At 36.0% G+C, this 27,142-nt stretch overlaps 1 long non-coding RNA gene and 1 pseudogene across 1 annotated transcript in view; both read left to right on the top strand.

Annotated features, from left to right (window-relative positions):
• LOC112864639 (BRISC complex subunit Abraxas 2 pseudogene) overlaps positions 1-15,813 on the top strand; it is a 28,063-nt pseudogene extending 12,250 nt beyond the window's left edge.
• LOC147578214 (uncharacterized) overlaps positions 1-27,142 on the top strand; it is a 163,064-nt gene that overhangs the window by 70,507 nt on the left and 65,415 nt on the right. The window lies entirely within an intron of this gene.

Below are 27,142 nucleotides of genomic sequence, written 5' to 3'. Positions count from 1 at the left end.
AAATAATCAAATGGTCACATTCTTGAACTTGGGGGATAACCTGTCTTTTCCTTTCACCGGACATTCCTAAGCATCGTCAGACAGTACCTTACTGAGGGCAGATATAGGTAGAGAGATCTTGATATCTCTTGAACACTACTTCAAGGAGAAATACAACACTAATGAATTTCAAAGATATTCTAATCAATTCTTCTCAGTGGTGAATTATTTCCATAGGACAGTAGAATTCTTACCTTATGACTTGAGAAACGTGAAGTTTGGCATGGGATATGGGGATACACCTGCAGCTTATAATGTTGTGACATGTGAGTAATTACAAAAATAAGATTACTGGAAATAAGTTTTTAGACAATGTTGACTATTATATCTTTTCAAATGCCAGTGAAAAGTGATCATTTCTCCATTTCTAATCAAGTCTTTCTATATTCAATATTGTGCAAAGATGCCCTGAGAGGTAAAGTGTATGAATAATGATATTTTATGACTGCAATTATTCTTTGGTTGATTATTCATTACTCATAGTGTGAACTCTGAGTGAAATTTACATTCTCTTCCTATAGTTAAGTGCTACTATCAATTTAGTGTTATAAATTTCTGCCGGATGTAAACTAATCACGCCTCATTTCCAATATCGAATTGTCTTTGAGTGAGTGATCATATGTCTTTACCAAGCCTTTTCTATTAATTACTAATATTTTCAATCTTGTGTAGAACCATAAATCTTATCCATTAAATGAAAAATCATGGTTAATTCTGAATCATTAAATGAAAACGAAAGACTAAATCTAACTCAATTCATGATAGTATCCTTCTAAACTTCGTGTTTGCCCTAATTTCCGTGAAACCAGATGCATTTATATGCTTGCATCACATTTGGATTTTTTTTGCAACTGTTTAGCTTTTATTTATTTATTTATTTATTTATTTTTAATTCAAATTCAAGTTAGTTAGCATCTAGTGCAACAATGATTTCAAGAGTAGATGCCTTAATGATCCTTACCCATTTAGCCCATCCCCCCTCCCACAACACATCCAGTAACCTTCTGTTTGTTCTCCATATTTAAGCATCTCTTATGTTTTGTCCCCCTCCCTGTTTATATATTATTTTTGCTTCCCTTCCCTTATGTTCACCTGTTTTGTACCTTAAAGTCCTCATATGAGTGGTCATATGATATTTGTCTTTCTCTGACTAATTTCGCTTAGCGTAATACCCTCTAGTTCTATCCACATAGTTGCAAATGGCAAGATTTCATTCTTTTTGACTGCCGAGTAATACTCCTTTGTGTGTGTGTGTGTGTGTGTGTGTGTGTGTGTGTGTGTGTATACCATATCTTCTTTATCCATTTCATCCATTGATGGACATTTGGATCTTTCCATACTTTGGCTATTGTTGATAGTGCTGCTATGAACATTGGGGTGAATGTGCCCTTTGAAATAGCATACTTGTATCCCTTGGATAAATAGCTAGTAGTGCAGTTTCTGGGTCATAGGGTAGTTCTATTTTTAAATTTTTGAGGAAGCCTCATACTGTTTTCCAGAGTGACTGCACCAGTTTGCATTCCCACCAGCAATGCAAAAGAGATCCTCTTTCTCTGCATCCTTGCCAGCATCTGTTGTTGCCTGAGTTGCTAATGTTAACCAGTCTGACAGGTGTGAGGTGGTATCTCATTGTGGTTTTGATTTGTATTTCCCTGATGATGAGTGATGTTGAGTAGTTTTTCATGTGTTGGTTGGCCATCTGGATGTTTTTTTTGGAGAAGTGCCTATTCATGTCTTTTGCCAATTCTTCAATGGATTGTTTGTTTTTTGGGTGCTGAGTTTGATAATTTCTTTATAGATTTTGTATACTAACCATTTATCTGATATGTTGTTTGCAAATATCTTCTCCCATTCTTTCAGTTGCCTTTTAGTTTTGCTGATTGTTTCCTTCACTGTGCAGAAGGTTTTTAATTTGATGAGGTCCCAATATTTCATTTTTATTTTTGGTTCCCTTGCCTCTGGAGATGTGTTGAGTAAGAAGTTGCTGCCCCCAAGGTCAAAGAGGTTTTTCCTTGCTTTCTCCTTGAGGATTTTGATGGCTTCCTGTCTTACATTTAGGTCTTTCATCCATTTTGAGTTTATTTTTATGTATGGTGTAAGAAAGCAGTCCAGGTTCATTCTTATGCATACCACTGTCCAGGTTTCCCAGCACCATTTGCTGAAGAGACTGTCTTTATTCCATTGAATATTTTTTCCTGCTTTGTCAAAGATTAGTTGGCCATACGTTTGTGGGTCCATTTCTGGGTTCTCTATTCTGTTCCATAGATCTGAGTGTCTGTTTTTTTTTGTTTTTAACGTTTATTTATTTTTGAGATAGAGAGAGACAGAGCATAAACGGGGGAGGGGCAGAGAGAAAGGGAGACACATAATCAGAAGCAGTCTCCAGCCTCTGAGCCATCAGCCCAGAGCCCCACGTGGGGCTCGAACTCATGGACCGCGAGATCGTGACCTGAACTGAAGTCGGACGCTTAACCAACTGAGCCACCCAGGCTCCCCCGAGTGTCTGTTTTTGTGCCAGTACCACACTGTCTTGATGATTACAGCTTTGTAATAAGCTTGAAGCCCGGGATTGGCATCATATTTGTGTTTTAGCCTTTTTCCCAGTTTATTCCTTCCCCAATAGTTCTATATTTGTAACTTGAATTCTTACAAAAGATTTTAAAGTAGCTGTCTGCTGGGTTCACTATGGTTTCAATGTCTTTTTTCAATAGCTTAAATTTTTTTTTTCAAAATATTTGAATAGATTTTCCATTTATTTCCAATACCAAATGTGTTCACATGTTTGGCCAAAAACATTAAATAGTGATCATATAAATTATTTGCTGCAAACACATAAAATAGTCTTAATCACATATGCCCTTTTCTTCATTTTTTTTCTATTATAGGTAAATAATACTTTGATGAATATTCTTGTACATCATATTTGTACTCATTTCTGCTTACTTCTTTCAGATAATTGTTTAGAAGTTATATCACCAGGAAAATGCTCTTACTTGGGCAAATTTTAATCTTTGTCCAAATTTGGTATGTGAATACATATATGAAATTAAGTCATTGCATATATTTATTAACCACTTATGTTTCCTCAGGTATGAATTACCTGTTTACTAGTTTATTTCATCCACATGTCTTTGAGTTTTCATATTCTTACTAATTTGAAAAATTTTTTTTTCAATGTTTTTATTTATTTTTTTGGGGGCAGAGAGAGACAGAGCATGAACGGGGGAGGGGCAGAGAGAGAGGGAGACACAGAATCGGAAACAGGCTCCAGGCTCCGAGCCATCAGCCCAGAGCCTGACGCGGGGCTCGAACTCACGGACCACGAGATCGTGACCTGGCTGAAGTCGGACGCTTAACCGACTGCGCCACCCAGGCGCCCCTATTAATCCTCTTTTAAAAATATTTCCTTCCTTTTCTTTTAAACTAAGAACTTATTGGGGTGCCTGGGTGGCTCAGTCAGTTAAGTGTTTGTCTTCAGCTCAGGTCATGATCTCACAGCTCCTGAGTTTGAGCCCTGCATCGGACTCTCTGCTGACAGCTCAGAGCCTAGAGCCTGCTTCAGATTCTTTGTTTTCCCCCTCTCTGCCCCTCCCCTGCTCAAATACTGTCTCTCTCTTTCAATAAATAAATAAATATTAAAGCATTTTTTTAAACAACTTATTTAGCACTGTGAAATTAATATTTGCCCATAGTTTCTTTTAACTTTTTTCACTTTCCCCTATTTACTACTTTAATAAATTTGTAATTTGCTTTGTGTCTCACAAAAGTGACCTATTGAACCCACACTCTTGCTTTCACCATTGGCCACAGGTTTAGTATGCAATTAGAGTTGCCTTTTAGAAAGTTTGATTAATTTTAAACTCCTGCTTATAATGTTCTGTCACTAGCAGCTTTACTTCTCTCACTCCAGCTTGTTCCCAGCACAAATAAGAGGTACCATATGATGGCCCACAAGAGATGCCCATGCCCTCAGCTCTAGAACATGTAAATATGTTACACTACATGGCAAAAATAACTTGGAAGATGGAATTAAGGTCATTACCCTTAAGATAGGGAGACTATTTTGGATTATTTGTGTGGACCCAACATAATCAGATGGGCCCTTCAAAATGGAAGAGGAAGGCAAAAGAGTCAGTCAGAGAAATGTAATGTTAGAATAGGCAGGAGACATTCAAGGCGTGAGATAGACTTGACTCTCTGTTGTTCCAGTTGACGATGAAGGAAGGAAGCCTTGAGGCAAAGAATGGTTTGTCTTTAGAAATGGAAATTGTCCTCAGCTGACAGCCAGTAAGGAAATGGGGACCTCAGTCTGACAACCACAAAGAACTGAACTCTGCAAAGGAACTGAATGAGCAAAGAAATGGATTCTCCCACACAGACAGAAAGGCACACAGACTTGATAAACGTTGACTTTAGTTCAGTGACATCATGCTAGACTTCTGGCATACAATACTGTATAATAATAAATTTGTGCTGTTTAAGCTGCTGAATTTGTGGTAATTTGTTACAGGAGTAATAGGAAACTAATACACAAGGCTTTCTGGACTTTGGTATTGGGCGTATCTGGTTCAAATTCTGACTTAGTCCCATAAGAGCTGAGTAATTAAGGAGATTTATTGACTACCTATCTCATGGGGCTGTTGGGACCCAGAAAATAACTCCAATAATGATAGTAATAGCAACAATGTCAATAATAATACAATTAATATATTAACAATACAATAATATAGGTACATACATATATTTTCTAAATAATGATTGTAGGCAACACATTGAATGTTTACTGTATGTCAGAGCCTTAAATATGTATTACTTCTTTTAATGCTTATATTAAATCTCTTATATTAGATGGTTTTGTTATGATCCCCTGTACCTATTTTTTTCTTACACATGAAGGATAGAGTTATTTTTAAAAAACAAAAAGGAGAGGAGCAGAGATGGTAAGTAACTTGCCTAAGCTCATGCAGTTAGTCAAAGTAAGTTGGAGCCAGTGCACTGACCTAGTCAGTGTCATTCAGAACCTGCATGCTTAATCACCTTGCTACTGCTGCTCTATTAATTTTTTTTACTCTTTTAATATTAACCATTATGCCACAGATGCTCAATTATCATTGTTTCTGTCAGTACTATATTATTGTTATCAACCCAATATCAACAAAAAGTCCACAGGTAATACAAAGGTAATAGTGGGAAGATTCATGTATGGGGTTTTGACTTTGAGCAAAGATTGCCTTTGAGCCTACTGTATGGTTTGATCAAGGGGCCAGTTTGGCTAAGCAGAGCCTTTGCACCAGGTCTAGGAGTTGGCAATTTATCCTGGAGTCAAGTGATCTGCCTTTAAGTACCAGCAGTTTTTTAATCAATCTGTGAATTTTGAATAGTTTATTTAACTTCTATGTTCCAGTTGCATAACTGATATAATCATGAATTCAATGAGAATGATGGTCATCATAACTATGAAGTTACAAGATCATTCAAATATGAGGCTTTGTATCAGCAGAACATTTTTTTTAGAGTTTTGGAAAAGGGCAAAAATCCAAAATTGTTGGATTTTTCACATATATCCAGAGGGTTTATACGTTTTGTTCATCAATGTAGTTGCTTTCATAACACATTTCCTCTGGTTTTCACAGTATTTAGCCATGGGACTTAAGGCTGACAAAGCAGAAGTGTATGAGAAGTGAGACAGTGAGAAGCAATGCCCAGCTATTTAATATTACGATACCGCAAAAATGAATCAATCTATCTTCCTGTGGGAGACACAAGTACCTTGCTCTGCAGAAGCACTGTGTACAGAGAGGAGATGCTCTGAGTGCTGAGGATATGATGACAAAGACAGGGCTGGAATTCACTGATGAATTCTCAGTCAGAGAAGACCCCTGCCCCTACTAAGTAAATGCTGCACCCTCTTGGCCTTGACCATCTCACAGATGGTGCTTGCATTTCAGCCTTTCCCCCCAGTCTGAACAAAAAGGATAATTGGGAGACCTTGGGTAGGGGAGAGATTATTCTAGTCAAATCTGGAAGTCCTATAAGCCTGGGCCAGAGGATACAACTTTAATCACCTCTAGGCCCCTCCTCACTTTGCTCAGTACTCATCTGGCTTCTCAATTAGTGTTTCATTTCTTTGGCAAGCTATTTAGTCTGCTTATAGTTTATAGTACTCATTTATTTTCAGTCATGGGCCATGGTAACTCAGCAAAAGCTCTAGCTTAGAGGTTTCAACATCCTCTTATTCACCTTCTTGGTTTAACTTTGCCAGCTCACTGCCCACCTAGAAATCAGTGAGGTGTCTTTGAAAGGCAAGTCTGATTGTAATATTCCTTGCCTACCCCCAAGCCAAAATTAAAATCAGAGCCTCTTAATATCAATTGCTTTATCATGAGGAGAAATTCCACATTCCTTAATATATCTTCAGAAGTCTTTATGCCTACTGTCTCTCTCTCTCTTGTTCATTTCTCCAGTCCCATATTTTCCTACAATCTACCCCTGCTTTGACCCTCTGCATGTCCACATGAGCAAGATTCTCAAATCTTTGCAGTCTGGTAAAAACTTGCCAGCATGTCACATAATTGCTTTTCTTATAAGCTAAAGACGTAGCATCTTTTCCTTAGTAAGCAGAATGCTAATGCTTGTACATACATACATACATACATACATACATACGTATATGTATGTATCATCTGTTTTTAAATGCTCATGGAAATTTCATGTGCGTTATGTTGTTTATTCCTCATAACACCACTTGGAAGTAAATAGTATAATTTTTATCATCTCTGTTTCATAGATGACAAAACTGGGTTCCATGTGCTTACTATTTAGCCTGAGTCACCAGACAGTGGGTGACAGACTACGTACATCTGGTTTACTATGTAGAGTCTAGTTTCTTTTCAATTCTGGGTTATTTCAAGATGCCTCTAGTTCAAAATGAGGAATAATTCAGACAAAAATCAACCCCATGAGAACAAAGTCCATGTATGTTTCCTTCACTAATGTGTTGCCCATTACTGGTCTTGGCAGAGAGCAGGTACTTAATAATTATTTGTGAAATGAATGAATGAACCTATATTGGGAATTATCTTCATTGCCTTTTGAGCTTTTTATTTTTGCAAATGGCACACAGAGGAGAGATGTGATTTTCTAAGGTACTTAACATGCAAGAGGGACGTAGGACATTGAAGTGTGAATAGATAGGCTCAGAAATGAATCTTGGCTCTATTTATTAGTTGTATGTTTTTGGACCATTATTTTAATTCCAAATCTCAATTCTATCATCTGGAACTTCAGTCATCTGGCTAAAACATGAAGACAACATTATTTGCTTCATAGAGTTTTTGTGGGGGGTAAATAAGATACATATAAAAAGCATGTACCGCAGGGTCTAGCATTTAGAAGATGCTAGATAAATATTAGTAGTTGTCTTCCTGCCGTGAGAAAGAAGTGTTAATTCATAGCCATTTAGGTCAGCAAGAGATCCAATCATTTAACTTTTTTTTTCTAAATCGTCATTACATATTTATAATTTCAGGCTGCTTGATTTATATGTGTTCCTGTTAGCTGCGTCTAAGCGGTTTCCAGCTTTTACATACCCCTAGAGTTTATCTCATTCTGCTATATGTTGGAAATAAATTTTGAAAATCATACCAATATAACTCAACAATCTTTCAGACTGGTGGATTTAGTTGTGAGTCTTAGATAGGAAAAATAACAACCATAGTAAAATGTTTTGTAAATCCATACCTGATTGGAGAGAGGATATTAGAAGTTAAGCTCTTGATTTTAATATATCTGGGCTTTAAGCTACCTTTTGTATTTTGCTTGGTATGCTAATCCATACAGAAAGGACTACAGAAATTTTGATTTTATGAAGGCCTCTCTAAATGATTCTTTTAACCATGTGAGTACTGAAATGTGCAGTTTTGCAATCCATTCCAAGTACTCAAGGATTCAGGAAACAGCACTGGTTTTGCTTTTAAATAAAAATTATTCTAGACACGAGTTATGTTCAGGGGTTTCAGAAAAGATAATGATATGTTTCTTGAATCCTTTATGTTGCAATATTAATTAAGTTAGTTCAATTTGTTCCTTTCCTTCAAATGCCTTTTTTAAAACAAGTTGAACAAAATATGTTTTTAGCCATTTCTCCAGCTGATTATTGCTGCTTGTTAGGTTTTGGCAACTCCTTTCCCTGGTAAAAACGTGTGGATTTCGAACCAATGCACAATTTACATCAATAGCTTCTGTAGAGTCTTCGCAGTGGCTCTGATTTGTTAGCAAAGTCATTTCAGCTGATATAAGTCTCAATCTCCCCATTGGTCAAAAGCAGCAATTAATATCCACCTAACCAGTCCATTGTATGGATGAAATAATATATGCATATCTCTGTGTATACATGGAGAAGAGGCTCTCTATTAATCCTTTTTCATTCATTCTCTGTTAAGTATTCTTTCGCCATCTATATGCTGCTGATGGTTTTATGTCTGGTAATAATACCACTTTGCATTTATGTACCACTTTCAAGTTTGCCAAGCACTCTCCCGTGTTAGCTTTTCATCCTCATAACAAACCTGATAGGTGGGTAGCACAGTGATTACCATTTCCATTTGGAGATAAAAAAAAAAAAAATGTCACATTGTAAACTTTTTGCGTGTGAAGGACTGTCTTTTGCTCTCTTTTTTGTTCCTCAGGTTGAGCTTAGCACTGAACTTGGCATATATTTGAGGCTGTATAAATATTTGTTGTATGGAACTGATTGATGGGAAGGACAGTAACTTCTGCAAGGTCAGACAGAGGCTATGGCAAGACCAGGACAGTCTTTCAGAATTTTCCATTAGACAAATGGTGAACAACTTTTAATTTTTTTTCCCAAAAGGGTCAATTCAGGGAAAATAAAAATGTTTATGTGCCACAATTTTCCAATTAAAATGAAAATAGCTTTATTGAGTCTCAAGGAAAAATATATTCTTTCTACTTAGATTACTTCCTTCTGCAGTAGGAAAGTGCCAATGAGAAATATTAGCACTCCTTTTTCACCACTAAAATGTTAATATCTGAGAATATTTGAGAAGGAGCCATGGAGAGGCAGCTTTCCAATCTTTTATCCCTTATATTTGCAGAGCACTTTAGAGTTCATAAAGTGCTTTCATAGGCATCATCTAATTACATTCTTGAAACAATCCCAGGAAGGGGTATTATTACCAACCACACTATACAAAGGGTACAGTAAAGTTAAGGTTGGGAGGAAATGACTTGCCTAAAGTCACACAGCAAGTCCATATTAAGCAAGGTTAGATGCATTGCCTCACATACCATATACACTGAGCACTAACTCCCTTCACTTGTTTAGCTATTGGGGGTGGATATAAAAGATTCCTTTCACCCAAAACCCAAAACAAAATCAATCTGGGCATTCTTTCCCACTCTCTCTTATCTCTGCATGTGGGGGTTTCTTTTTTTTTTTTTTTTTTTTGTCCAGCTGAGTACAGAAACCTGAAATGAACCAGTCCAACACAACACAACAAAACAAAACAAAACAAACAAAACAAAACAAAACAAAAACATACTACTGTATTTCCTTTCCTGGAGGGTTTCTGCCGTAAAGTCTCTGCTTTGTATGGGTGAGAAGGCTGCCGTAAGAATTATACTATGAACTACAAAGTGAAGTCCTGTGGCCTTCAGGCTGTTCTGCGTGACCTAGTTGGGTGACTGATGCTACCAAATAGAGGTTTGTTCTGGTGTATGGAATGCCAGTGATCCGGTACAGTTTTGACTTCAAAATCTAGAAATTAATTTTGTGGTGATATGCAAATATAATATGAAACATTTTTCACTAAATATGCATGTAGTGACCTTTCTTTCCCACATTTATCCATTCCATTTTTTCATATACTCCTCATTTGCTTTTGTTTACTTGCAACTGGAGATTGCAATAAGAAATTTATTTAACTAGGTTGCCCACTGTGAGCAAGTGAACAGAGGATATCCCCCCTCCCCCCAACATCACCATTGATCCTCTGGGGAATTCTCCAAGCCTCTGTGGAGAGTGGAGGGAATCTGTGGAACTATGTGAAGCAGGTGTACATTTACATAAGGTGCCAAAGCTGGGAAGTATGATGAGGGAGAGGGAATGGCACAGGGGGCATGGCTTTCTGCTGATGTGACTGTCTCCCTATATACTGTCTCATCCCACTGGTCTCCTCCTTTATCTCTCTTCTGTGGCTTCTTATTTGTCACAGCTACATGAGGTAAGAATTAATTTTAAAGTTCTTTTTTTAAGGGTACTTTTCTTTTTTTTGCTACTACATCTGCTCCCTCCCTCATTTACATTTCACAGTTTATCTGTTGTAAGTGACATCATTTTCCAAATTCCTTTGAAGAGGACAGAGTTGTCTACCCCATGGTAACTGATAATATCTTTTGCAGGGAGAAAGCATACTTGTGGAAAGTGATGTTGGCCTCAGATAACTCACTACCCTTGAAATCCAGAACCGCTCTATATTTGATTTTCTGCTTTCTGACCCAATAGAAATAATCATTGACTTGTTTTAGACATGGTTGTGTTTGCCAGCTGATTAATGAAGTCCACATTTAGTGGACTTGCTGGATTTTTCTGTTTATTCTTTGAGTAATGCTGCTGAAAGTGAAATTAGACCCCGGATAAGCAGATAGATTTAGTCCATGGTAGGGAGGTCACCTCAGACTTGGGTACATATACTTTTTCTTCTTCTCATATTTTCTTACATCTGCATTTCTAAAATATCACTATGCTTTTTTAATCAAAAAGCATAAATGCAAAGATAAATCAGTTAATAGTTCATTGAATTAGAAATCTGTGCAACATGCAGTTTGCAAGTATATGTCACTTTTGTGATGTTTGTCATTTTCCCTATTTGCAACACGCTAGTGACTACATAAACAAAATTTAGCCCCATGTATTTTTATTTCATAAGAATCAAAATCCCCAAAACCTATGCTTATGTCCAGAATTTCCCCAAAAGATAATTATCATAATTGGTAAGAAAAGCTTATACTGTACTTTCTCTTCCCAGTGTGGTAACTCAATTGATTGTCAGAAATAAGATTCAGCCTAATAATGTTCACATTTTGCAAATATTTATGAATCACCTAACTCCCCAAGGCCCAATTGTTCAGCCCTCAAATACGAAGCCATTTCTGACTCCTCCTTGGAATTATCTCAGCCTGTCCTTGTTTAAGGCGCAACACTTACTCATGTTTAACAGCATGTGATATATGTTATCATTGGTTAATGTATTCAATACAGATGATGCAGATAATTAGTTACTGATAATTAGTGGCAGATACAGATGGCTCCCCGGCACCCCCCTCATTTTTAAAATAGACTGTTGAGTATAACATGCATACAAAAAAGTGCACAAATCACAATATAGTTCTCTATAACTTTTCACAAAGTGAACATATTCATGAAACCCTTTTCCAGAGCCCTGAGTAGGACATTACCAGTTCCTAAACAGTGGCCTCTGTGTTCCCACCCAGTCATAGCTCTCCTCATCAAGATGAAACCACCCCATCTCTCTCGTCACCATAGAGGAGTTTTAGTTTTGTGTATCTGGATTCTTTTGCTCAATATTATGTATGTAAGTATGTGTATTATTAGCAGTACATTCTGTAGTACTGTTATTTAATATCCCATTTTATGGATATGCCACAATTTATTTATTCCTTCTACTATTGCTGAACATTTGTTTTTGTTTGCTTTTTTGTTTATTCATCTGGGCTATGAGAAAGAATGTGCTGTTATGAACATTTTAACATATAGCTTCCAGTAAGTGCACACATATGTACATTTCTATTCATTATTAATCATCTTCTTGGGATATAGAATCACCAACATGAAATCATGTTTTTAATTTTTAAAATTAAATGCATAAAACCATGCATTTTAATTTTTTAAAAAATACAAGAATGTGTTGTGCAAATATTTGAGTTTTGAAAGGAACTAAAGAAACTTCTTAAGTTGGTCTTCTTCCCCATTCCAAACATTGGGGCTTTTAAGTCTGTTTCAAGTTCTGTTCCCCAGAAGCAAGCAAGCTAACTAGTAGAGAGTATTCATTTAAAGAAAACCTGTTCTCAGTTTAAAACAAAGAAACAAACAAAATATTTTGAAGCGTCAAAGAAAAAGGAGATATCACAAAAAATACTAAAGGTAATATGAACTCCTAAAGAGAAACTTTCATGTGAATTCCCAGAAACTTCTTTAAAAACAACTCATACCAACGCTTAGTAAACTTAACCCAGGTCTTAACAATGAACCCAGAAACGACTAGAATGATTTCTAAGATATAAAATATGAAATCAGCATTGGAAACATTCAACATACTATGGTAGAACTGTCTCTGAGGAAAATAACGCAATGAAATAGAAGTCAGACTGGAAGAATTTTAACAGTGTACATAAATAATCTCAAGAGAAGATGGAGAATGAGAATATACTATGTGAGTAATAGGAACCAGCAGATAGGAACAAAGAACAAAGAGAGGTGAATAAATTAGCAATGACATAATAAAATTAAAAAAAATACATTTTCCTTATGGTGATCCTTTTTTTCTTCTGTTTCAAGTTTTTATTTAAATTCTAGTTAGTTAACATGTAATGTAGTATTGGCTTCAGGGGGTAGAAGTTAGTGATTCAACACTTACATATAACACCAATGCTCATCCCAACAAGTGCCTCCTTAGTCCCCATCACCTATTTGGCCCATCCCCCACCCACCTCCCCTCTAGCAACCCTCAGTGTGTTCTCTATAGTTAAGAGTCTTTTATGGCTTGCCTCCTTCTCTTATTTTTCCCCTTTCCCTTACATTCACCTGTTTTGTTTCTTTTTTTTTAAATTTTTTAAAATGTTTTTTATTATTTATTTTTGAGAGAGACAGAGACAGAATGTGAGTGGGTTAGGGGCAGAGAGAGAGGGAGACACAGAATCAGAAGCAGGCTCCAGAGCTCTCCGCACAGAGCCTGACACGGGGCTGGAACTCAGGAGCCATGAGATCATGACCTGAGCTGAAGTCAGACGCTCAACTGACTGAGCCACCCAGGAGCCCCTCATCTGTTTTGTTTCTTAAATTCCACATATGAATGATGGTATTTGTCTTTCTCTGACTGACTTATTTCACTTAGCATAATACCCTCTAGATCCATCCACATTGCAAATGACAATTTGCCATTCATTCTTTTTATGGCTGAGTAATTTTCTATTGTATATATATACCACATCTAAAAGAAAAAAAATTTAGAACAAAAGTAAATAAATTCCCAAGATTGGGACTTGAGAGACATTTAAAAAGGCCTATGTGCTAAGTAAAATGTATAAATGCAAACTACTATGAAAATACATTAACAACTTAACACTTTAAACTCAGCAATGATGTCTTTTTCCTTTTTCAATTTTCCTAGCACCTAGTTCCCTGAGTACATGCTCCTATTTTATCCAAATTGATCATTCTTGAGTCTTGTATAAATACATATTCTGTAGGTATTATCTCTATATGTCCCAAGATATCTCAAGGAGACTCATGGGATCAATGACGAACATTCAAGAGTTAAATAATACTGATATTTCTAAGCATAGGTAAAAGTTTGTTCCAATTATGGACTAGCCACTTAATGTGATGTTTTTTAAAAGAAACACTTGGATTTAATTAAATAACATTATAAAAATAGGAAAAAGACCAATAAAAATAAATGAAAATACAGAACACCAAAATTAAAGGAGTGCTAGGGCCAAAAAATCTTAACTGGTATAACTGTTAGAACTAAATAAGATATAAAAAATAAAAAGTGAAAATTAATAGACTCTACCTTCCAGATAAAGATATATGGGAAGTGTAGAAGGTAAGAGAGAAGCTATAAAGGTGTTCAACTTTCTTTTTTCAAAGACATATATGAAAAAAGACTGTTCTTGTATTTTAAATCTTCTAATACATTATAAAATGATCAATTATGCTATTAAGAAATGAATAGTAAAATAAGAACATAAAATAGAATTACAGAAAGTGACATTTAAATAACAATTAGAATATGGTTAAGTTGTTTAAAACCTCTATAGAAAGATGAAACTTGAATTGATAAATATACAAAATATATATAAATACATTTTTAAAGTTTATTTATTTATTTTGAGAAAGAGAGAGAGAGAGAGAGAGCTCTTGAGGGGCGTGAGAGGCAGAGAGAAGGAGAGAGAGAATCCCAAACAGGTTCCATGCTGTGAACATGGAGCCTGATGTGGGGCTTGATTCCACAAACCATGTGATCATGACCTTAGCTGACATCAAGAGTCCGACACCTAACCCACTGAGCCACCCAGGTGTCCCTAAACACATTTTTAAGGAAAACTCTATTTAAACACTCATGGGGACCACTCTGGCCCTACACTGTGGCACATAGATCAGTGTGGACCTGGGTCTGCCTTCATCTGGAGCCAGGAGTCCCAAGCACAAACATGGGTGAACCTGAGCCTCAGATGCCTCCCTTTGCCCTTTCCTGCCAGGACCAAATTGACCCTCTCTATGGAGGTGCCAGCCTAAGCATCACTATATTTGGGGACTGCTATTTTTAGGGGATTCAAGGAAGACTTTTTGCTGGAAGAGGTAAGACAACATGAAACCTGAAGCACTGGGGACTTACAAAGCAGCAGCACTGAATTTTTGCAAACAATTGAGATCCATCCTCATCAGTCTTGTTCAAAACTGTTGAGTTTTTATGACTGCCCAAGCAAAGTTAATGAACAGTTTGGATGGGATCCTTAAAGGTTGGAGAAAGAAAGTTATTGATGGTACAGATTCCAGTGAAACATATAGTAGAAACATGCAGAGAGGAGGTTATTCATAAGCAGCTCACCCACATCCCCCGTGTGCTGGATCTCATCCTCTTTCTCCTTGGCTTCATCTCTATCCAACAACCCCAACATGCTTTAGAACAAATGCATTTTCTTTAGAGCAAATTGAAGGAACTAAAAGGAAATCTTTCATTATTCCCAGTCTAGGCAATAATAGTCAGCAAGATTGCCAAGTACCTGAAGTCATACTTCCCAGAGTTATGTCAAAATTATTAAAGAACATGGTACTGATTTTTTTTTACAAGGATGGAATAATGAAAGACATCAGGATGATTTACAGGTTTCTAACACACTTCACACAAGCCAGTGTGTGCAGGTGTGGAAGAGTGAGCTAGTTGTTCAATCTTGTCAGGCAGAAGGGAACATATTAAGAAGATAAATTACTTAAAGGGAAAATATAAAGGAACAGAAGAATATTGTAGCAGGTGATGATGGTAAGCAGACAGATGCCATCTGAAAATTTGGAACCAGTGTTCAGATGCCATCTGAAAATTTGGTTGTCAGATATCATACCTGGGTGTGTAGCTCAAGGTAGAAGCACACTGGGAGACACAGATGCCTCTGATCCCCCTCTCTCTTCCTTTTGATTGTACCCATAGAACAGTCAAGAAAGTACTTTGAGCCATTCTAGCATAGAAAGTAGTATCTTTATGCCTGGACCTCAGATCATAGGCTCTTTGAACTCTGCTTCTACTCTTAACTGAAGTATCCAGGAAGTAAAGGAGACCTTCTTCCTCCCCCAACAGTAGCAGGAGACAGAGTTGAGACATCAGATAACAGTGATTATGAAAATTTGATTGACACTCGTAGATATCTTTAATAAGGAATACCCACATTTGAGGGAATGACAACCCATGATACATCCCCATGGGGTCCAGGAATACTCAATCTTACCATATTTAACTAAAGAAAAGGAAGTGTCCACTTAGCACTGTTTTCTTAATTAGTTGTGGTGAAAAAAATTTTTGAGGAGTTAATCTGGGGGGAGGATGCTTTCTCAGACCCCTGGACTCTGATGAGGAGAATCCCTATGCACAGAACTATAAGAGCCTGGCATTTGAGGGTCCTCACCTTCTGACCCAGTGTTCAGGTTTCAACAGAGAATCATTAAGAATATCAAATTGTCCTAATTTTGGTGATATTCGTGGATATACTGATATATTTAGGCAAAGTAAAATTTATGAACATAGTTCCTATTCTTTAAAATAAATTGGGGGGCACCTGGGTGGCGCAGTCGGTTAAGCGTCCGACTTCAGCCAGGTCACGATCTTGCGGTCCGTGAGTTCGAGCCCCGCGTCGGGCTCTGGGCTGATGGCTCAGAGCCTGGAGCCTGTTTCTGATTCTGTGTCTCCCTCTCTCTCTGCCCCTCCCCCGTTCATGCTCTGTCTCTCTCTGTCCCAAAAATAAATAAACGTTGAAAAAAAAAATTTAAAATAAATTGGAAATTAAATACTAAGCACAAGTAGTCTATGAATGTTCCATAATTAGTCTTAAATGAAAAACTTACCCTTTGCACTATCATGTCTCGAAATTGATTTTTTCAAAAGAAAGTGAGCTTAGCAGCAGCCTCCAGAAAATCTTTCTATGATGAGCCAAGATCATCTTTGCAGAATTTTTTTTTTTTTTTTTTTGGTAAGAAACCTGATTGGAACAAACCAGATTTGCCTTCTCTTGTCTTATCAGATAGGACTTTGAGAGTTTGAAAGAGAGGGCTTTGTTGCAACTTCTTTCTACTAGCCTAATATGTATTGGCACTTAAAATGGTTGCCTTTAAAAATATATACAAATGCTACTTACCAGTATGTAATCATCCAAATAAGTATGTCGTAAAATAAATTAATTAATTTTGTTTTGAAGGATTACAGTGACTATGATCTTGCACTAGCCACATTTATGGTCTCTGTTCTGAAGTTCTAAAGGAAGGCCACACAGCTGTAGATAACAGAGAGTCATTATGTACCAGATCCAAATTTTATGACAGACAGATTCCAGACACAATGGATTTAGTTCAGTTCATATGTAAGGGATATGATTCATTTAGACCTTATGACAAATCCTAGTGTTAATTTGATTTGTGGAGGAAAGATATTTAATAAATGGAGTCTTGATAAATAAAGATTCATCTTAAATCTGGGGGCGGGGGGAATTCCTTATGAGCTACAGGTTAAAGTAAGTGGTGAGGATCTATATTTTATTTTTATAATCTATTTTTTTCAAATATAGAGATTGTGTCAATGTTTCTCAGATTGGAGAAAAATAAAATACATTTTTTGGTCTAGTTGTAGTTCATTCTGAATTCAGGGAATATCAAACTAAACTCATAGCTTTCTACTTTGAGTTCATAAAATTGACAGTAAAAAAAAGATGAAATAAACTAAACATTCCATTTATAATTATAGAAAAGTAAAGATAAAAATGAAAAGAAGCAAATTTTCAACATCTGTTTTCAAGATAATAGCCAAACTGAATAAGTTTGCCTGTAAATATTGATCAAAGTGTCTGGCTAATTGCCTTTGCACCACTATGTAAAGTGTAGATGTGATAAAATTGAACCATGTTGGCATTAATTCTTATTTAGGTTTCCAGATTACATATTGGGGCTTTAAATCAATGGATTTTAGTGGCACAATGGGTGAAATGTATAACATGAGCCAGAGGTACTTATTATGATATAACGCTTAGTATATTTAAACTTACTAATATAGTAGATAAGGTCTTCAGAGGAGAGTCATGGTGTTCATAGTTGCAATGAATGGAAATTGCCAACATAAGATTCACACTAACAAGTTTGCATACATTTTATATTATTATATTTACTTTATAAATTTATTTCAAATGTAGCAGAGAAACCTAACATGAGATTAAACGAGTCTTCTGAAAGCTGTGTTTTCCTTTGTTTATAGCAATTGGAAAAATCCCAGGCATATTCATGAAAATGAATACAATGATATAGAAAATATAGCAGTAAGAAATCCATTTTATGCATCAAGTTCTTGAATACTTTTTTGAATGCTTGTCTTGCTCAGTTTCATCAACCCCAGCGCATAATTTAAGGTTTGGAAGCAACATTTCATATCATCATTTGGTTTTAACATCTACCCTGAGTATTTCCTTGATAACAAATGTATTTGACACTATCACAGATGAAATTTTTTTTTGGTTACATATAAACCTGCCATTTCCCCAGTGCTTTGTTTTCATATATTGAAATTGGTGGTTTTATATACAATTCATGCCAATCTACCTAAACTATGTTGAACTATAATCCAAAAATATAAGCTCTAAAATTTAATAAAATATTTTTCAAGTGACGATATATATGCTTTTAGTCATCACCTGGGAATTAAGTTGGAGAGGCCATTTGTCATAGACATTTTGAAACCCCACATAGTGAAATTATTTTTACTGTATTTATGTTTTATTATGTTCGTATAGTCAAAGTATACCAGGTTAATCAGTTTTTTTATGTGTTTTCTTACATTATTTTATTTTATTTTACATTTTTTATTTATTTTTGAGACAGGGAGAGACAGAGCATGAACAGGGGAGGGTCAGAGAGAGGGAGACACAGAATCTGAAACAGGCTCCAGGCTCTGAGCTGTCAGCACAGAACCCGACGAACTTACGGACCGAGAGATCATGACCTGAGCGAAGTCGGCCGCTTAACCGACTGAGCCACCCAGGCGCCCCTGATGTGTTTTCTTGTATCTGTTACTTAAATAATATTTTAAACTCTGTGTCCTCTACCATACGTATACTAAGTTCACCATTAACCCCTTTGAATTTGTTTCAAAATACATTTCATCACTGTATAATCTAGACTGGATTTAACCTTGGTAACTTTTTTTTTTTCACATTTTCTCATTAAAATAGACCAAGATATATTTGGAGACATAAACCAATTTTTAAGAGGATAAATATAGTCCATGTCAAGGTAGTAAGATGCAATGAACTTATAAAAAAAAAAGTTGAAGAAATACTATCTTCTGAGAATTAAACTAGTAAAATAAAAGAGTGTGGTTGGAAGTTTATGGTTGATAATAAGACAGGGATACTTGCATATTTGCATAACAAAGTAAATGATGTGGATATTGAGGGGAGGCGGTCATTAGGTCATTATAGTGAGTAACTGAGAGCCAAGACCTCCTGGGAGAGGAAGCAGGTAACCATATTTTCAACAAATTCCCCATGTAATTCTTTTGTAAACTGTGGGTGTTTGTATGGAATTTAAGTCTGATACATATTTTACTCATTTTGTTTTTGAGTGAAGTTTTTTTTTTTTCCCAGTACTTTCAGAAAGAGTCTTGGTTTAGATAATTTATCTAACCTCACAGAGTTTTTTCTTCTACACACTTGAGTGTGTGTGTGCATGTGTGTGTGTGCATGTGTGTGTATGGTTAATGTCTAAAAAAAAAAAAAAATATATATATATATATATACATGCTTGCTTTGTAGGGTTTTATGTCTCTGTCAGCTTTCCCCACACTGGATTATTTTCTTCCATTGCTTCTGTTCTGTCCTGGTCAATTTTGATCCCACCATTAATAGTTACTCCTCAATGTGGGTTCCTATTCCAGAAGGCAGCTCTAGTGGGTCAGTTTGAGAGTTCATAGGGGACAGACAGTCTCAGTCCCTCAGATGATGTTGTTGTGCCCTCCTTGAGTTTACTCAACATACTGTAGAGGGGAAAAACCCTTCAGCTTTGGCCATTGTTCTCAGTGGGCCCACTGCTTGTCCCAGCGAATATCTGTTGGCTATTTGGTGTCCTCTTGTATTTAAGCCTGTCAAATATCACATTGCTTCTATCGGACTCCATGCCATGCTTCTATCGGACTGCATACTTGGAATTTCATGCAGTTCCTAAGGCAGTTGGCAATTCTTCGCCACCTGCATATGTATTGGGGGATACATTATGGAGATAACTCATCCCGTAGTTTTTTGTTGTAAATGCAATCTGTATGGTCTTGATTTTACTATCCAGTTACTTTGCTCATTTTTATGTGGGAATTCAAGATAAAAACTATGCCTGCTATTGTAAATTTATATTTTTCAATAGCTCTATGGATGATTCTTTTATACCACTGCTGTATACCATAGTATCTTAGCTCCAGTGCCTACCACCAACTAACCTCATTCTTGTTTTTCTTAGTCTCAATACATGAGAGAAAACCCAAGTAATTATTAGACAGAAAAGGTTTGCTTGCTCTCATGTCCAGCCACGACTAATGAACAATGGGTCGTTATAGGAACTATTACCTATTTTTATTTAAGACTGAAAAGTACAGATCAACAGAGGAAAAAGAATTGGTTGCTTAACAATTTATCACAGTGGTTTTCCCTGAAATATTAAAAGATGTAACTGAAAATAAGAAAAGGACTCCCTTCTCACAGGCTATTGCCTCTGCCTGAACTTACCCTATGCCCCATCATTTGGCTGACTGATTTCAAGTTTTCATTACATATCAGTCCTGATCCCTGAACCTTCTGTGATCTATCCTTTTCCCTCAGTCTGAGTTAAAAGTTTTCTTATTCATCCACTAAGTTTCAATGTTTTATCTTCTTGTCTTTCTCCATATAGGACACTAACTTCCTTAGGGTGGAAATTACATTTTTCTCTCTGTATCTCTAGCACCAAGCATGAAATTTTTCATGTAGAAAGAATAATGATGATGAATGAATAATTGATGAATGAATGAAATGAAAGAATGCATGAACATGAATCATTGGTAATTTTACCACTTAGAAGTCATCATTGACTGTTTATAGCAGGCTGAATAATGCCCTCCACCCCAACTCCAGGATATCTATGTCCTAATCTCCAAAATCTGTGAATACGTTGCCTTATACATCAAAAGTGTCTTTGAAGATGTGATTAAGGATCTTGAGATTCAAAGACTGGTTATCTTAGATTATCTGGATGGGTCTTAAATATAATCACAATGGTCCTTGAGGCAGACCATGTGGATGTTACTATAGGAGAAAGAGGTTGTACTGAGGCTGGTAAGTGGTCACTAGCTAGGGAATGCAGGCCGACTATGAGTTGGGAAAGGCCAGGAAACAAATTCTCCCTTAAAGCCTCTAGAAAGACACAGCCCTGCCAGAAGCTAGATATTAGGCTTTTGAACTCCAAAACTGTAAGAGTTGTTTTAAGCCACTTATTCTGTAATAATTTATTATAGCAGCCATAGGAACTAAGGCGTATTTTGGTACCTAAAAGTGGACTCCTCCTTAACAAACACCTAAAAATGTGGAAGTTGTTTTGGAACTGTACGAGCAGAGGCTGGAGGAGTTTGAGAGAATGATAAAAAAAAAAAAAAAAAAAAAAAAGACCTAGATTAAATGATAAAAATGCCTTAAAGAGACTACTAGTAGAAGTGTCAATGTTAAAGACATTGCTGGTAAGGGCTCAGAAGGAAGTGAGGAACACAGAAATCTTGTATCTTTGTAGGGAATACCAAAATAGTTAAAAACAATGTTTATGGATATATGAATGTTAAAGTTACTTCTGATGAGAGTTCAGAAAGAAATGAACACCAGAGGGGGATTCTTTCTACATAGTGGCAGAAAGCTTAGCAGAATTGTGTCCTACACTTGTGTTAGAAGCAAAATATGTAAAAGATGAACTTGGATATGATGAGCTGAGATGATTTCCAAGCACATATTGAAGGTAAAGTTTGGTTTCTTCTTGCTGCTCATAGTAAAATGCAAGAGGAAGGAGATAAATTGAGGGAACTCACCCAAAAAAGAAACCAGAACTTGACTTGAGAAGTTCTCAGCCAATCCAGATTATAAAAGATGCTAAGATTAGGAGAATCATTGTAAGGAAATCATACTCCAGAGATAAAGTCAAGGGTATGGCTGGATAATCTCTTGACAGTGTCTCCAATGGATCAAAAGGTCAAAGTATCCAGCCACACAGAGAGCTCCTTGAAGAGATTAGGCATGCCACTCATGGACCCCCTCAGCCATCTCAGCAGAAGCAGGGAATAGAGATAGGATTATATAGGAAAGATCTGTGCAGGAATGTCTTATCTAATGGAGTGAATCCCTGAGATATACATGGAAGACCCACAGTTTATTTAGAATGTTATACCGCCAGAAACACTGTCAGCTTGGACTGAAAAGGACAGAGAGAGGGTGAAATGAAAAGAGGCTTTAAGAGTTCCAAGATTCTACAGAAAGAAAATTGGTTAAAAGCATGACTCAATTGCAAGCATGTGCTACCCTTCATGAAAAAGGATGGTGCAGAGGGAGCTACAGGCCTAGAGGGTAGAGCTATGAGCCCAGAGGTAGAATCCAGAGCCAAGAAGGCAGAGTGCCATGCCAGAGAAGAGCATTCCCAGACCTTGCAACCTAACCAGGCTTGCCCAGGTGGATTTTGAAATTGTTTGGGCTGAGGACTCCTCTTTCCTTTCATTTTCTCTTTTTTTTTTTTACATGAGATTGCCTAAAACTGTTAACCTATGCTTGTCACCAGTATGGCTTGGGAGCAGATAACTTGTTTTTAAGCTTTACAGATTCACAGATGAAGAGAAAGTGTTTCCCAGGATGTATTAAAGTCAGACTCTCATTCATACCTAATTTAGATAAGTTAAATGGTGAAATTTGGGATTTTTTGAACAGGCGAGACTTACTGAGATTTGGGGCTTGAGTTAATGCCGTAATGGTTTGACACTTTGGGGGAACTTACAATGGGGCAAATGTATTCTGCATTTGGGATAGACTGAATATTTGGAGGCCAGCAGATACCTGGCGGTAGCTGAATATTACTCCACACTTCCACCGGATGACTATTTCCTAATTCTTGTAACTTGTGAATATGTTACCTTATATGTCAAAAGAGACTTTGTAGATGTGATGAAATCAGGAATTTTGAGATTCTCTTGGGTAATCTGGGAGTAGGGGATGAGGCATATCTAATGATAATGGTCTTATAAGAGACAAGAGGGTAAATGAGGAGTAGAAGATGAGCTGGTAGAAGTTGGAGTTTTGTAAAGAAAGGACCACCGGCCAAGCAATGCAAGCAGCCTCTAGAAGCTGAAAAAGGAAAGGAAATAGAATTCCCTCAGAAGACTACAGAAGGAACACAACCCAAATGACACACTGATTTTAGACTCTGGACCTCCAGAACTGTATAGAATACATTTGTATTGTTTTGTGCCACTAAATTTGTGGCGATTTGCTACAGAAGTAATTGGATACCAACACACTGTTGCATTTTTGTTGCTGTTTCTGATCAGTAACATACACTTCTAAGTTACATAAAAATCAGCTGACAATTGTTTTGTGTTATGTAGAGAATATATTCCAGTAAAGATTTGAAGACATTCTTCATTTTAATAACTGCATGAATCTATGAGTTTTCACAAGGTACTTTGGGATAGATTCTAGTCCCATAAATATGAAAGTCACTACCAGATGTTTCTTTTCTTATGAAATGTTTTTGCCACAGGTAAGCTTTTATCTTCTTCCTCACCCTTACTTTGCATTCTCAATGTCTGACCTTCAGAGATAGAGGCATCTCCCAACATACTTTAGACCACACAAGGGCACTTAATCATGTAAACAGTAAAATCAGTCTCACTGCTAATCTTTTATCTAATGGTAAGTTTCTTAGCTGTGTGTACTTTGATGGTGATGATGAAAGGAAATAGGTTTTTATTTTATGATTCCACCATGCACATTCCAACTCAAGAATCCCAACATGTATTGGTTGTAATTATAATAAAAAAATTTTTTGTTTCTTTTTTTCTTTCTTGATTGTGGATACATTAGCATTGCTTTGGAATCGAATGCCACTCCAATTTCACTTTTCTTTCTGGAATGTGTAATGTAAAAAAAAAAAAAGTGATGCAGTTAGTGATATTTTATCCATGAAAAGGACATTTGTTTTTCCTTTTTCCTTTTGTTATGTTATGGGCTATGCTGGAGATAATGGATTACAGTGAAGCCATCTTCACAGTGATTCATCAATCTTGGTGGGTGGGGGCAACATCCATTCTGCTCTTAATAATTGGTTTCTAAGTGACCTGGCCTTTTGTGGCATGAAAAAAAAAAAAAAAAAAAAAAAAGCATTTCTAAGGCTTGAGAATTACATCTAGCAACAAGACAGAAAATGTACTTATTGTCAATGAGTAAATGAAGACGACAAAAAGGACGCAGAACTCTTTCAGTTTCATGTCTTAGAGAAATGAGAAGTAGAATGGCTTCTCACAGAGTCACATATCCACAGTCCTTTTACCTGTAGAATAATTAAACAACAAAAGCAGTTTGTGGTTTGAAGATTCCACATTGACGAGATCAGCCAAACAGAACTGCTTGTTTTAAGCTGCTAGTCTTATACCCATGTTTCAACTCTGAAAAGAAAGGTTTAATTTTAAATCTGATTTATAAATTACTCAGTTTAAATAACTGGGCAATTGACAAGGCAATTAAAACAGCTAGGTTAGCTCTTATTTTAATATCTTAATCCTCCAAAGTTTAAAATGCTTTGATCATCACGTGTGATAAGCTCAGTCACATACTAATGCTATTAATTACTTGTTAAAGCAAACTTTAAAATTCATCATTTTATTAACTTTTCCATTTATTAATGGGTCGGTCCTCTTATTAGCTCCATTTTTCTTTTCACTTTTTTTTTTTTTTTTTTTGCAAAGTTTAAAAATGTAGGCTATAGCCTATAGACTTAGGGCACTAGAATGAGTCTTTTCACCTTCAAACTTTAAAAAGATGACTTAAATTTGGATTCTGGAAGATTAAGTTTCACTGATCTCTCAAGACAACAAAGTCATCCCTCCAATAACTACAACCCATCTCTGGACAATTTCTCACCGTTTTGTCTTCTGTTAGATTATACTCCTATTGTCAAATCAATGCTGACAGTCCTATGCTTCCTGCTTATGATGTCATAGAAGGTTTAGTAAAGGGAGAAATTAAATATCTGGGAAGGATTAGAATACAATCACTGAAACCTACTCACCCACCTGCACCACTTCTAATATTTGACCTCATGCTTGCAACCCCTTTGGGTTTCAACAAAATCTCTTGATTATTAATTGAAATACTGAGATTATTATTATGTTAATTACTCATTATTTTGAAAGAAAGTTTGTTCCCCTTAGGATTTCTAATTTATTCCTTTGGATAGCTAATGTATAATTATGCAGTATTTCTGATGAGAAAGATAAATGAGATAGAAACCATGGCTATCTTGATGAGACATCCCACAACTCTACCAAGCTGACCTCTTTATGAGCCTTGTTAGTTTTATTTGAGAAAGCACACATTCATCTCATTATTTACTCTCTTAAAGTTCATTATACCTAAAAATTAGCCCCACAAGTTATAGGTGAATTTAATAGATTTAATAATTTTCTAAATGCATTTTCCATTGACACAAATTCAGAGTCAAAGGAACCTAAATACTTTCATGAAAAATACTCCCTCTACACTCCCAATGAAGGGCATTTAAAATTCCTCTTAAGCTTATAAGGGAAATATACTTTTTTTTCCTGAAGCTTATTCATACTGGGCCACTGGCAATGAGGAATTTTATCTGGATATTTAATGAGCAATCTTTTCCCCCCACAGATTAAAGTGACTACTTTATTAGGCTCTTTAAGATAGGGAAGCCTGGATGGTAGAACTTTGGATTTTGCTATCTACTTTGCATGGCAGGGCCAAAGAACCTAGCTATGTCATCGAATTGACTATATCTGATCCAGGTTACATCATTTTATTTGGACAAATTAATTCTGCTTCTTTTTCTATAAAATCAAGAAGAAAGATATACCTCACTGTAGATCAAATGAAACAATCCGTATAAAACACTCAGTATGCTGGCACAAAGCAAGAACTCAATGTGTTAGATGGTATTTATTATTCATCATGACACAATTCATGGTTTTATACTGGCTTTCCAAATCTATTATGAGAATGTAGAATATTCAGCACAAATAACCTGATCAGCCAACTCCTGGTTCTATTCTATGAAAATATAAGTTAATAAAATAGAAAAAATGAAAAAGCCATTGAATGCCTTTATTTCAAAAACAGACTGAACTATGGATTTCTTTAAATCATTAGTCCTCCTAATGCTTTTAAAAGATGAGTCAATTTACAAAAATCCAACTTAGAAAAATCTTTTTGGAATTGAACTATTGTGTGGAGGTAGTACACCTCTTTTCAGAACATATTGATGCCATTTTTCCACTTGCTTTGGTGGGTGACTGCTGGGTTGAAGATAGAACTCCATGAATTCAAGTGACTTGTCATATTTCAAGCTCCCATTTTGTCTGTCTTTAAAAGACAATTTTTTGTTTCTTTTCCCTCCAAAATGAGAAGGCTGATGGTTTGGAAAGTAATAGAAGCAGGTTTTCTAGATCCGATTGTGCTGTACTTTCTTTTGTGGGACCACTCAGATCAGTGTGAGTACTGTGCAGGAACCACAGAGCTTCTAACTTCTCCTGCATCATTCCTTGTGCCTAGAATTGTGGTTTTTTTTTTTTTAATGCAATCATTAAAATTTAAAATGTCTCACTAATTAAATCATGTTTTCTTAAGGATAACTATTAAATTTTTATGAGTTTTTTTTCTTTTGAAAATGTTAATATCTAGTAGGAGGCCTTGAAAATTATACAATTACAGGAAATTTTGTGCAGTTTATAAATTAAAAGAACACAGGGAAAAAAGGATGTAGAAAATCCTTTTGGAGCTAAATTTTTAAAGAAATTTAAATTGCTTTGTGAATTACTATGATTAACATAATTTGATAAAGTAAATCATTTCTATTTTTTACCATCTGCTTTCAGTAGGATTTGAAACGGACATTTTGGACTCAATGGTCTAGTGAAATATACCAAATCACACATAACATACACATTCTGAGTTCTCAAAGCTCAAGTTTAAACTTCTAGATTTAAATTTCACTTCCTTTGATCGTTTTCTATGTTCTTGATACCTTTATTACTATTGCTACTATATAAAAATAAGTGTTTTATATATTTTACCTCATTTACTCCTCACAATCCAACTTTGTGTTAGACATTATTCTCATTTAAAAGATGAGATCAATTAAACTCCAAGTGGTTAAATAACTGGCCCGAGGTTACACAGCTACTAAATGATGAAGCTAGATTTCAAACCAGGATTCCTAATTACAGTGCAACTTGATTATGGTTTCATATGCCAAGAATACTATTTGTCACTAAGGAGAGAGATAAGACACACAAAA

This window comes from Puma concolor, chromosome C1 (assembly GCF_028749965.1).
Source record: "Puma concolor isolate L17-30 chromosome C1, mPumCon1.1.hap2, whole genome shotgun sequence".
NCBI classification, from domain to species: Eukaryota; Metazoa; Chordata; class Mammalia; order Carnivora; family Felidae; genus Puma; species Puma concolor.
Note: the sequence above shows the minus strand (reverse complement) of the source record. Positions and strands in the feature narration are given on the sequence as shown.